Source organism: Molossus molossus, unplaced genomic scaffold (assembly GCF_014108415.1).
Source record: "Molossus molossus isolate mMolMol1 unplaced genomic scaffold, mMolMol1.p scaffold_m16_p_18, whole genome shotgun sequence".
NCBI lineage: Eukaryota > Metazoa > Chordata > Mammalia > Chiroptera > Molossidae > Molossus > Molossus molossus.
This window is the reverse complement of record NW_023425353.1, coordinates 41600347-41612854: the sequence shown is the minus strand read 5'-3', so window position 1 is coordinate 41612854 and position 12508 is coordinate 41600347.

Below are 12508 nucleotides of genomic sequence, written 5' to 3'. Positions count from 1 at the left end.
TTTAAAAAAACAACACTAGGCAATGGCATTTCTTGAGTGGACTAAATGACTTCTCAGGACGTGTGGATGAGATGAGATTCATGGCCTGGGCGATGAATCAATGGAAGACAAAACTAGAGGTGGGAGTGAGCCACTTCATGTTTTAGACTAAAAAGGTGATGGGTCCAGGACAGCAATAGGAATGGCTTAAAAGGGAGAAGCAAAACAAAATGTCCTGTCACGGGCTCAGATGCTGCTGAACTTCACTGGAGTAGTGACCACTGAAATGGAGCAAAGAAGAGAAACTGGGAAAAGAGGTCAAAAGGTGAATAGACAGGACTTGGGATGAAGTTTACCCTTGGGACTTAAGAAAGGCCTTAAACAAATGGGTGAGTTAAAGTTTCGGAGAGGAGATCATGAGTTAAATTCAAGATTATAGGAAATATGGACTCACATTGGTAATGATTTTTATAAACACTGTAGACATTTTAGATTATAAGGCTACCAGCCCACATGCATGGAGAACTTTATAAAGTCCGAAACACGGAGTGGTTGGAGTTGGAATTCAAATCTATGTCTTCTGGCTCCATCTTGATTCCAAATTGACTGCTCCAACCTGCTTGCTGAGCCTCTCTCCAGTGAAGGGAGGGTATAAAATGGCCAAATGAACCTGAAAGAAGAGTTTCATCCATGGTGAGAAGGGAGTTATTTGCCTACAAAAATGTCAGCAGCACTTATCAAGACCTCCTGAAGTAACTCTAGGTTGGCGGCTATTTTTCCTGGAAGTGGAATTTTCTCGGAATTGTAACCACCAAAAGATAAAGTAGGCATCTTCGTTATCTGCTCTGCCCTTTACTACTTTGGTACTCTGTCTTTAAAATGATACAGAACATTGGTCAATGCCTAGAGTGAAGAATAAACTTCTCTGGGGACAAAAGGTCTTGGTTGATGTGGCCAGCAAATAATTAAGCTAGTCCTGCATGATCAAATGACCCAGTCCAAGCCAAGTACATGCAAATTTACTACTTCTTTTCTTTTCTTTTTCAATAACTTTACAGAGGTATAATTTACATACCAAACAATTCACCAATTGTAAATATACAATTCATTTATTTTTAGTAAACTTACAGTTTTGTAACCATCACCACATTCTAGTTTTTCTGCATTTCCATTGTCCCAAAAAGTTTCCTCCTACCCATTTCCAGTTAATCCCTGCACTCACCCCAGCCCTAGGCAACCACTGACCTTCTTCCTGTCTGTATCAATTTGCCTTTTCCAGACATTTCATATAAATAGAATCTTACAGTATGTTGTCTTTGACATCTGACTTCTTTCACTTAGCATGTTTTATGATGTCCTTCCATGTTGTAGCAAGTATCAGTACTTCATTTCTTTTTATTGCCAACTAACAACATTCCACAGTACAGATAAGTCCTATCTGGTTAGCCAGCCACCAGTTGGTGGACATTCAGGTTGTCTCTAGTTTGGGGTTATTATGAATAATGCTGCCACGAACATTTGCACACATGTTTGTGCGTGGACATATGTTTTCATTTCTCTAGTGTAGATTCCTAGAAGTGGAATTGCCATGAGGTATGGAAAGATGAATATTTTAAGTGTTTGCCAAACTTCTCCTAGAACAGCTGTACCATTTTACAAGTCCAACAGCAACGCGTGAGAGTTGCAGTTTCTCCACACACAGTCTTCCCAATGTTCAGTGACGCATGTCTTTTTGATTAGGGCCTTTTAGTGGGTTATGTAGAGCGGTATCTCCTTGTGATTTTAATTTTAATTTCTCTAATGATTAATCACGTTGAGTATACTTTATATGCTTATTAGCCATTCATATTTCCTTTAAAATTTTTAAAAATTTAAGTTGTTTGTATATATTATATTAGTTATGTGTGTTTGTGTATAACACAGTGATTCCACATTTTTATACCTTACAATGTGATCACCCCACTAAATCTAGTAATCATCTGTCGCCATGGAAACTTATCACAATATTATTGACTATTCCCCTTCACATTTTCACCCACCCTCCCATCCCCTCTTCTCTGGCAAATGCCCCTTTGGTAAGTGTTTCTATGGTTCTGTTTCTTTGGTGAAATGTCTATCAAATCTTTTGCCCATTTAAAAATTGAGTTGTTTATCTCATTATTAGTAAGTTATGATACTTGTTTATATATTATGAATAAAGTCCTTTATTAGATATATGGTTTGCAAATATTTTTGCCTAGTCTGTAGCCTGTCTTCACTGTTTTAAAGGAATCTTCTGAAGTACAATCATTTACAAGTTTGAGAAAGTCCAACTTACCAGTTTTTTTCTTTTAAGGATCATGCTTTTGGTATAGTAGCTAAAAACTCTTCTCCCAACCCCAAATCAGAAAGCTTTTCTCCCAGAAGTTTTATTTTTTCACTCTTATACTTAGATCTACAATCCATTTTTGTGGGGTAAGGGTTTAAATCAATTTTTTGCATATATATATATATTTTCCTTTTTGACATCTACATACAAAATGTAGAAGCAAAGCTGTATTTATTGGGGTTCCACAGAACATAGTACCTTTTCAGTGTATCCCAGAGGTCAAGCATAAGAGAACCCCTGAGCTTGGCGTCCTGGAGGGGAACAGCGTTTGGCGGGGACCGTGGTTCTCTGGGGCGTTGATGTGAGTGCAGAGGAGGAGAGCACAGAGCCGGGATTGCTGCAAGTGTGTCCTTTTCCAAGCCAGCCAATCAGAATGCACTAGATGCAACAGCAAGTAGGACTGGCCATCTGGTTTCTGCCTAAAAATGAAAAGTGACTATTTAAATCTACTGTCTATAAGTGTTAAGCATCGCCTAGTATATCTGCTTGGTCAATAAATAAAAATCAACTATAAATTTCATGTCTTCTCACAAGCCTATGTTCATTTAATTACATGGGTGGTTTGGGCACTGGTAGGGGGATAGGAGGACAAGGAGACAAACTAGGATAAACTGTACTTAAGAAGCAAAGCATTCTGATTTATCAGGGAAATAGAGGCTTTTGTGTTGGGCCTGCAGAAAGTCAGACCATTTCAAGAACATAGGGATCTCTGAAAACACTCTCCTTTCCCCAGGCATAAGCCACTTTAAACCATGCTGCTGCCACTCGACTCTGAGCCTCTCTCAAACTAAGTTTTCGTGGTCTTCCCAATGATAGCAGAACTTCCATAAACAACCACCATGGGGCTCATAAATAATACCTTGATGAAAGATAAACGGTGGTGGTGATGAGAATGTAAAGGTAATGTGCCTGGAGGAGGGCTCTGTGTGACTGAGGAGGAAGGGAAGGACGTGCCCATCCAGGCCAAAGGGGGTGCAGTGGGTGCTTCTGTTCTGAGAGAGCAGAGCCAAGTCAGTGCAGGACTAAGAACAGATGCCATCAATCAGTGTTCCAAAATCCATTTTAATAACACAATAATCATTAACATACAGTCCTCCAGAAAAGCTCATTGCCAATAAAAGTAAAAAAGTCCTCTGTACCACCTCCATAACCTCCACAGCCACCCCTTCCCTCTTTGCAGAACTGACCGATGGCTTGTGGTGACACTTTTCGCTGCATTGACACGCGTACACAACAAGCTCCCCTAACGTATGTGTTTGGAGTTTTTTTTAAATAGATGGTGTTAGATCCTCTGACTCATTTTGCACCTGGCTTTTTTATCCACTAATCTTTATATGATATTTTTATAGATTAACATTTATATTATATTATTATCTATGACATCATTTCTTAGATATCATTCCACATCGGGACATAGAGACCACCACATTCTAGATGCAGCGCCTTGAAATGGATCAGAGTTTATCCTATGCAGCTGGACTGCATGGACTCAAATCTCGTCTCTGTCCCAGTTGGGTAACCTTGAGAAAGTTATTTAACTTGTCTGTGCCTCACTTTCTGCATCTCTGAAAGAGGGATAAGGATAGTACCTATGTCATATCAAAAAGTTAATACACAAAAATCACGTAGAACAGGATCTGGTAGATTGTAAGTAGACAAGAAATGTTACCTGCTGTGCAATGTGATATGTCTACACAATAGTTCATTTCCCTACTGCACATTTAGACTGTCAACAATTTTTACTATTGTTAATAATGAATAAATACTTCAGTGAATACCCCTAGACATGTTTCCTTATGTATCTGTGTGTTTCTGTAGGGTACATACCAAAAAAGCAGAATTCCACAGATGTAGGAATTACACATTCAGATGTAGCAGCAATTTCAAGTTGGCCTCCAATTTATATTTCTGTCCATGAATGAGAGTACCTATTTCTCCATATTCTTGCCATCAATTAATGTTTCAAAGCTTTATTCCTCTAAAGAACAAGAAACGATCTTATTTTAATATTTTAATTGGAGTTTCTCAAATTACTAATGGGAACAAAATTAGTTTCATATGTTTATTGGTCATTAGGGTTCCCCTTAGGTGAATTCCCTCCTCATAATTTTTGGCCATTTTTGTTTTGAGTTTTGCAATTTGTAGAGTTTCTTTATATATTCTGCATGCTAATACTTGGTTTGTGATATGCTGCAAATACTTTTTTCCCTAGTCTAGGTATTAATTTATTACAGTATTCCAAGGAAACCTTAATCTATCTTCAACTAGTCCTGAACTCAGGGGGATCTCAGGAGCATTGGACCACACACAGGCCAGCATGGCTGTGTTCAGGCCACAGCTCTGAGAAAGGTTGAAGGATGACACGGATGAGCCAGGGGCTGTGGACACAGTTCAGAAAATAACTTGTGCACAGACAACATTTAGCCTCCACTGGTCCAGACCGGAATGATTCTAAGAGCTTCAGAATTTTGGTAATCTGATCATTGTTATGCCCTGAACCGTGGCTACCCTTGAAATATGGTGCCAGGTGAGGAGGGGGTGACCTCTTCAAGACCTTGGGAAGAAGCCCAATAAGCTCGGGCATAGCAGACGTGGGAGATGGGGCATAAGACTAAACTGTCAGGAGAGTCTTCCAGGACCTTGCTACTCAAAGTAGCAGAACCGCGGCGTAGGGGTAGGGGTACTCTGACTTAAGGCATTTCGGTGAGATTCCTAGGTGGGTCAAGGGATTACAGTTTGAGAAGGTCTGCTCCAAGCCTGCTTCAACAGGACGAGCTATCTGGTGGACCTAGAATTTCACTTACCATCTGTTATGAGTCAAATTGTGGCTCAAAATTCATATGTTGAAGCTCTAACCCCGGTACACCAGAAAGTGATCTTTTTTGGAAATAGCATTGTTTCGGGTGTAATAAATTAAGATGGGGTCATGCTGGAGTAGAGGGTGAGCCCTTCATCCAATGTGACTGGAGTCCTCCACATGAAAGGAAAATGTGGCCATAGACACACACAGGAGAGCCCCGCATGAAGACAAGGGCAGAGGTCGAGGACGCAGCAGAAGCCAGGCTGCGCCAGACTGGCCAGCAAACCACCGAAAGCTAGGGCAGAGGCAGGGAACAGACTCATCTTCACCACTCAGGAGGAACCAACCCTGCTGACACCTTGATCTGAGACTCCTGATCTCCAGAACCGGGCGAAGGTACAATTCCGTTGTTTAAGCCACCCAGTCTGTGTTATTTAGGAGGGTAGCCCTAGCGAAGCAATATACCAGCTCATAGGTTTCCCATGATGGAGGGTCTGGGCATGCAGTGCCCTAGAAAAGACGCCCTCAGGTTTATCTCCCGGATCATAAAAAAATTTCGGGGGAATAAATAGGACACAAGATACTGCCTCCCTCTCAAGCCGTCACGGTCCCTCCCTCAGCGCCTTCTGCATGTTCCTCCTTTTTCACAGGGTCGAGTGCGCCTCCAAAGGCGTTCAGCTGTTGGCTCTCTTACCACGGACACTGTGGACACATTTAGCTTTCCTGACTTTAAATAGGAGTGGGGAGCAGTTGGGTATGGAGAGAGGGTGGCTGATGAAACCAACCCCATTATCCTGGCTTCTGTGTTCTATTCAAGTGTTTTAACTAATTGGCTGTTTAGAGGCAGTTTGCCCTGGTGAAATTAAAAGAAAAAAATAATGTACTTGAAAGAGTATCTATTTCTTCCTTTATCACTCAGTAGTGACTCGGAGCAGTTAAGTCCACAGTCCCTGGTTTGCCCACAGCTGGTTAAGGGGTCTGCGGCCTTGACTGAAATGACAGCGCAGACCTCGGGCGCTCCTGAGATGGACAGGACCGGGAACCCAGGAGCCTGTGCCGCTGCCTGTTCTTCCCTGAGGTTTCTCTCTACACTGAACTTACATCTTTCAGGAGGAGGTCTGACCCTTTGCAGAAATGATTTTTTTTCCTAATAAAAATAGCGTATGGTTCTCAAGTAGATATCGAGTGCTCAGCTCAGAGCGCACGCTTGATACCTGGATTGTCACACTTCCTCTTCATTACGTCCCTTTGGAATAGGTGATGTGATGACCTCCGTCATGCAGCTGAGGAAACGGAGGTACACAGAAGCTGACTCAGTGACCCACACACCTGACCAGGTGGGGGCATAACCTTGCCCGTCTCCTCCAGTAAGCACCAAAGAGCAGCTCTCAGGAGGCTCGCCAGCCACAGGTATTATTCTGCAGGGGCTGTCCCTGGGCCCAGAGCAGTGGGTGGGGACGTGCTGCCGCAGGGCGGAAGGAATGAGATGATGGGAATCTGCTCTAAGGATAGCCCGATGCAAAGGCTGATGCATCTGAATTTAGATCCAACCAAATCAATTCTGTGGATTACGCTCTCCAAGCCCAAGGTGCCTCCACCAAGGCAGCAGTACAGGCTCGGGCAGGGCTCTCCAACTTGACCTTGCATCAGAACCATGGAGAGCCCAGTGACATACGCATCAGTGGGCTGGACCCTGAAGTTTCTGATGCAGTGGATTTGCCTTTCTTACAAATTCTCAGGTGATGTTGATGCTACTTCTGGATACCACACTTTGAGAATCACGGGGCCAGTAGTTAAGAGCACAGTTTCTGATGTCAGAAAGTCAAATTCAAGTTCCCGCCTGCGGCGGACCAGCTGCATGACCTTAAGCATGACTTTAATCTCCTCTGTACTTCTGTTTTCTTTAGTATGCAATGGTCTAAAGATTATACCTTATAGTTACTGTAATGCATATTTTAGAAATTAGCACAGAAACCGGTACTTATTAAGCATTCAACAAATGTAGTTGCTATCACCACCACCACCACCACCACCACCACAACTATAACCACCACCACCACCACCACCACCAGAACCACAACAACTTCTACCACCACCACCATCACCACCATTCCACATCCACTACCACCAGAACCACAACTTCCACCACCACCACCACCACCATTCCACATCCACAATTCCACATCCACCACCACCACAACTTCCACCACCACCACCACCACCACCACAACTTCTACCACCACCACCATCACCACCATTCCACATCCACAACCACCACCACCACTACTACTACCACCACCACCACTTCCACCACCACCACTACCACCACTACCATCTTTATCAGACTTTTTATTCTTATACTAGTGGTTTATTCTTATACTTCTCTCACCACTACAATGCCAGAACTCTTTGTGTTTCTGTGTGAAAAATGGATCTTCATAATATGTCCTATGTCATACATTTGTTGTGAAGATTAAATGTCACTCTGTATAAAGAATTTAGCACCAGGTCTCCTATATAGTCAGAGTTCATTATTATGTCTTGCTAGTGTACAATATTATTCCTGCTCTCAAACAAGCATTATAGTACTTGTTTTATATACATTACTTAATTTAATCCACATAGTAACCCCACAAGTAGAAAAATGTTAGAATAATTGTAGAAAGGGCAAGAGTAAAGCACTAGAGGCTAAACATCTTGCTCAAGACCACTCAGTGAACATGCTGAGATGTAAACGCAGATCTGTCTGAACCTATAAACACTGCCCTTTATATCTGACCACACTCCTGCCCAAGTTCATAACTCAACTCAGAATAGATGCGGTCTCCTGGAGCGGGGTTGGGGGACTAAGAGAAAGCAAACGTTTTTGATATAGAAATATAGGTTTAGACAAGCAGTTTCACTTATTGGTCCATGAAATAGATCAAAGCTTGTTGCATAATAACTCCCTTCACATTTTAGACAATCAAGATGATTTCCAGCTTCGAAAAACTCACTCAGAAAACAGAACAGCCTTGAGGGAGGTTCATACATAGTTTCTGCATCACCAGTTACAAAGCCTTCCTCTTACTCTTGGAGGTTCTACACCTTGTTCCCTCTCTGGGTTATCGTCTATCCAGACATGGCCATGTTGAAATAACAGTCATAATAATAATTTGAAATTGGCCTATGCAATGTCACAGGGCTAGCCTCAGATTTCCCTGAAGGAAGAGGTATGGAAAAATAATCTAGGCACCAGCTTCCAATCCACCTGAGCTAACTGTAATAGGAAAATTATTTTTCTTTCTGTGATGACTGCGATAGTCCCCAAAGATATTTATTATGTGAAACTGGTACCAAATGTCCGGGAGTGTTCATAGGCAGAGCCCAAGGTTATGAAGGAGGGAGCCACAGGCTTGACCTAGGAGTGGAGCTCTTTTGACCGCTGTGTGTGGCTGATGTTTGCAGGAGGCGGAAGCCTCCAGCAGGAACAGCTCACATTTCTATTTCCCTGGAGGCAGAGAACCGTCCCGAACACGTGCCCCTGGATGTTCAGACTCGCTCTCTGACTTCCCAACCAAACACCTCCTCAAAGACCTCAGCTTTCTGTCAGGAGAAGGCAATCTTAATCCACTTCCCTGTTACCTCTGGCTCCCTTTAAAAGAGAAAAGGGAAATCTTTTAGGCTAACAGCACATGGGTACAGAATGTGGACGCAGCCACCGGCTGTGCCTCTGGCCTGTGACCAGTTTGCCCGGAAGGATTTATTTTAAGCTATTCTTATCAGAATCCGTCTGGCTGTGCCAGCACGGGAGCTAATTCCCTGACAATAGGCCTGCTGGGCTGTGTTTGGGTCCCTGTTTGTTTGTTTGGATGTGTACAGAGACTGCAAAATGGAGAGCAGCCTCACACCCCGGGGATGAGGGGCGCAGGCAGGCCGCACCCCGGGCAGGGCAGCCGCGAGGTCTGAGAAGCGGGAAATGCAGGTAGGCATGTTCTCCCCCTGCAGGGAGACCCAGAAGTGCAGGGTCTCTTGAGTGAAGAGCACTACCAGGACTGAAGACACCAGCTGTCAGGGTTACTGGGAGGAGACACCCAACGCCTCTGTGTGAGCGGGCAGGGAGCAGAAACACTGAGCGTGAAGCTGACGTTGCTGGAAGGAGCCTGGCCCAGATATTGCACATCACTCCGCCTCCGGCTGGGGGGCCCTGACGCATGGCCTCTGCTGGCCCCCAGTCTCAGTGAGGACAGTGATGGAACCTCTGGTCTCAGTTTTCTTACCCTGCTCGGTTCCTACCTCTCTAGTCTCGGCCTTACCCTCCGTCACAGACCTTAAATGTTATCTCTCAAAACTGTCCCGTTGCCCAAACCTCACTCACTAAAATGCCCCCAGCTCCTGCCACCACATGTCCAGGAGCACACGTCTGGTCCCTGAGGCCTCTTCCCACCTCAGAACCACGGTCCATATCATGTCCCTCTCCATCAGCCTGGACCTCCTGCTCCCGCGATCTCCCCAAGATGGTCTCCTCGGAAACACTGAGGAATGTCAAATCCTAGGAGGTCAAGATACTGATATGGGCTGATTTCAGAGGAAGAGACTCACTTAGTCTCATCCAATGACCGGATCCTGCTGGTTACAGCCTCAGCTGTTACTGATCTCCTCTCTCTCCGTTAGGTCAACCTCTTCTCACCAATTCTTATACAGGCTCAGAACTTCCTTACATTTAAAAAGTAAGATCTGCCCAGCCGGTTTGGCTCAGTGGTTGAGGATCGACCCATGCACCAGGAGGTCACCAGTTCGATTCCTGGTCAGGGCACATGCCCAGGTGGTGGGCCAAATCCCCAGTGAGGGGCATGCAGGAGGCAGCTAGTAGCTGTTCTCTCTCATTGATGTTTCTATTTCTCTCTCCCTCTCCCTTCCTCTCTCTCTCTTAAATCAATAAATAAAATTAAAAACAAACAAAAATGGTAAAAAGTAAAATCTTTTCTTGACCCTAAATCAGCAATGTACTCTGACCCTCCTTTAAGAACCAAATTCACTGAAAAATGTATCAACACATCGGACTCTCTCTTTTTTTCTCTTTTGCATCTGAATTTGACTCCTCTCCCAAGAAAAACTATTTACTTTTTATTTTATTTTGGTTTTAATATGTTTTATCGAATTTTTTTAGAGAGAGAAACATGGATTGGCTGCCTCCTGCATGGCCCCTACTGGGTATTGAGCCCGCAAGCTGGGCATGTGCCCTGACTGGGAATCGAACTGGGACCTTGCAGTCCATGGGGTGACGCTCAATCCACTGAGCCACACTTCTATCTTCTAAATTCCTGAATCTCTTGATGCTTTCTGTCAACAATCTTATATACTTTTCTGTTCCAAATGCCATGCAGAGAACCCCTTAGATAACCTTTAACCTCTCTTCTAAGCTCCACCTTATGAATCCAACTTTCATCTGGATCTCAGATGAAAATACGAGTAATAATAGCTGCAATTTATTCAGCACTGACTTTATTCTAGACACAATACTAGGCTACTTATGTAAATTATTTCATTTGCTCCACAACTGTACAAGTAAATATTGTATACTCTTTACAAATAATAATATTAAGGTTCAACGAGCTTAAATAACTCACTCAAGATTATATATTTGCCTTGGCCGGTTTGGCTCAGCAGTTAGAGCGTCGGCCTGCGGTCCTGAGAGACCCGGGTTCAGTTCCCACTAAGGGCACGTACCTCGGTTGCAGTTTGTCCGCGGCCCTGGTTGGTTGTGCAGGTGGCAACCACTCGATGTGTCCCTTTCACATCGATGTTTCTCTCTCTCTCTTCCTCTCTCTCCCTCCCACTCTACCTGAAAAAAGAATGGAAAAAAAATGTCCTCAGGTAAGGATGATAAAAAAAAAAAAAAAAAAGATTATATATTTATGGCACAGTACTGGTATTTGAACCCTGGTCTTGTACAAGCACTGGGGGTTCTCAACCTGTGGGTTGCAACCCCTTTGGGGGTCGAACGACCCTTTCACAGGGGTTGCCTAAGATATAACAGTAGCAAATTACCGTTATGAAGTAGCAACAAAAATAATTTTATGGTTGGGGGTCACCACAACATGAGGAACTGTATTAAAGGGAAGATTGAGAACCGCTGGGTTAGAGGGTCAGGAACCTAATTCTAGCTTTGACATTAACTGGGTCGCCAATGCATCACTTACCTTTAGTGGGCCATTGGCCTCCTGTCTTCAAAATGAGGATAAAGATCTCACCAGTGTTACTCAACTCTAAATTTCCACATTTTTATAGTTCTAAGATTGTAACATATCCCTTGGGCATCTCAGATCCAACAATATTAAAAACAATTACTTAGTTCCATGTGTTCAAACCTGTTGCACTCCATTTGGGCTGAATCATTTCAGAACCCTGACAGGCACCCCTACGTGTTCCTTCCCCTGCCGAGTGGAGGGCCTGCTGCCCGAGACTACTATTGCAATAGACAAAGGGACGAAAGTCCAGTTGTCATTTTTTACAGGCGTTTGGAACATTTTTAAATGAGGTATTTTAAGGTGGTTAGTTAGTGTCTTATAAAACGTCATTTTAAGAAAATGTAGTGGTTTTAAAACATTTTACCTTCAAGTCATTCTGTGAGATGTCCTGGAAGATAAAATGACCATAAAAAATACATAAAATCATGCAGAACAAATCACTTTATAACCAGTCAGGACCTACTCAATCAAATATGGGTGACTTTTAATTAACTTCTGCTTCTTCTCTTTACAGAAGTAATACAAACAGTATAAAACACACAGAAACTACAGATAAATTATATAAATATATAATTAGCCTACCTCTGAGGTAATCTACTATTAAAATTGTGTGTAATTTTACAGTCTTTTGTTTCTATACATGCTTTAAGTGAGATTCTACTATAAGTATGAGTTCTAATAGGGTTTTTAATTTTAAAATATATCTTAAACATCTTTTTATTGCGCCATGTATTTTTCCTTCATCTTCTCTCTTAAATAGATGCACAGTAATCTGGGGTCAGAATGTACCGTAATGTATTTAACCAACGTCCTAACATTGGTTAGGTTATTTCCAAAATTTTACTCTTCTAAACAACATTCATTAAATAGCCATGTAGCTAAGCCTTTGCACAAACCTTTCACTATTTTAAATAAATTCCTAAATATGGTCAAAGAGCATGCGCATTTTAAATATCCTTGATATCATTATTACCAAGCTGTTTCTGAAAAGGTTACACTTGTGCGGGCCACCACAGGAGAGGGGGTTTCCTGCTTTCTTCCAATTTCACCAGGGATTCATATCCTTGTTTCAATTTTTGCAAAATTGGCAGTTGTTTTCATTTATATCAAATAACATTTATACCAAATATT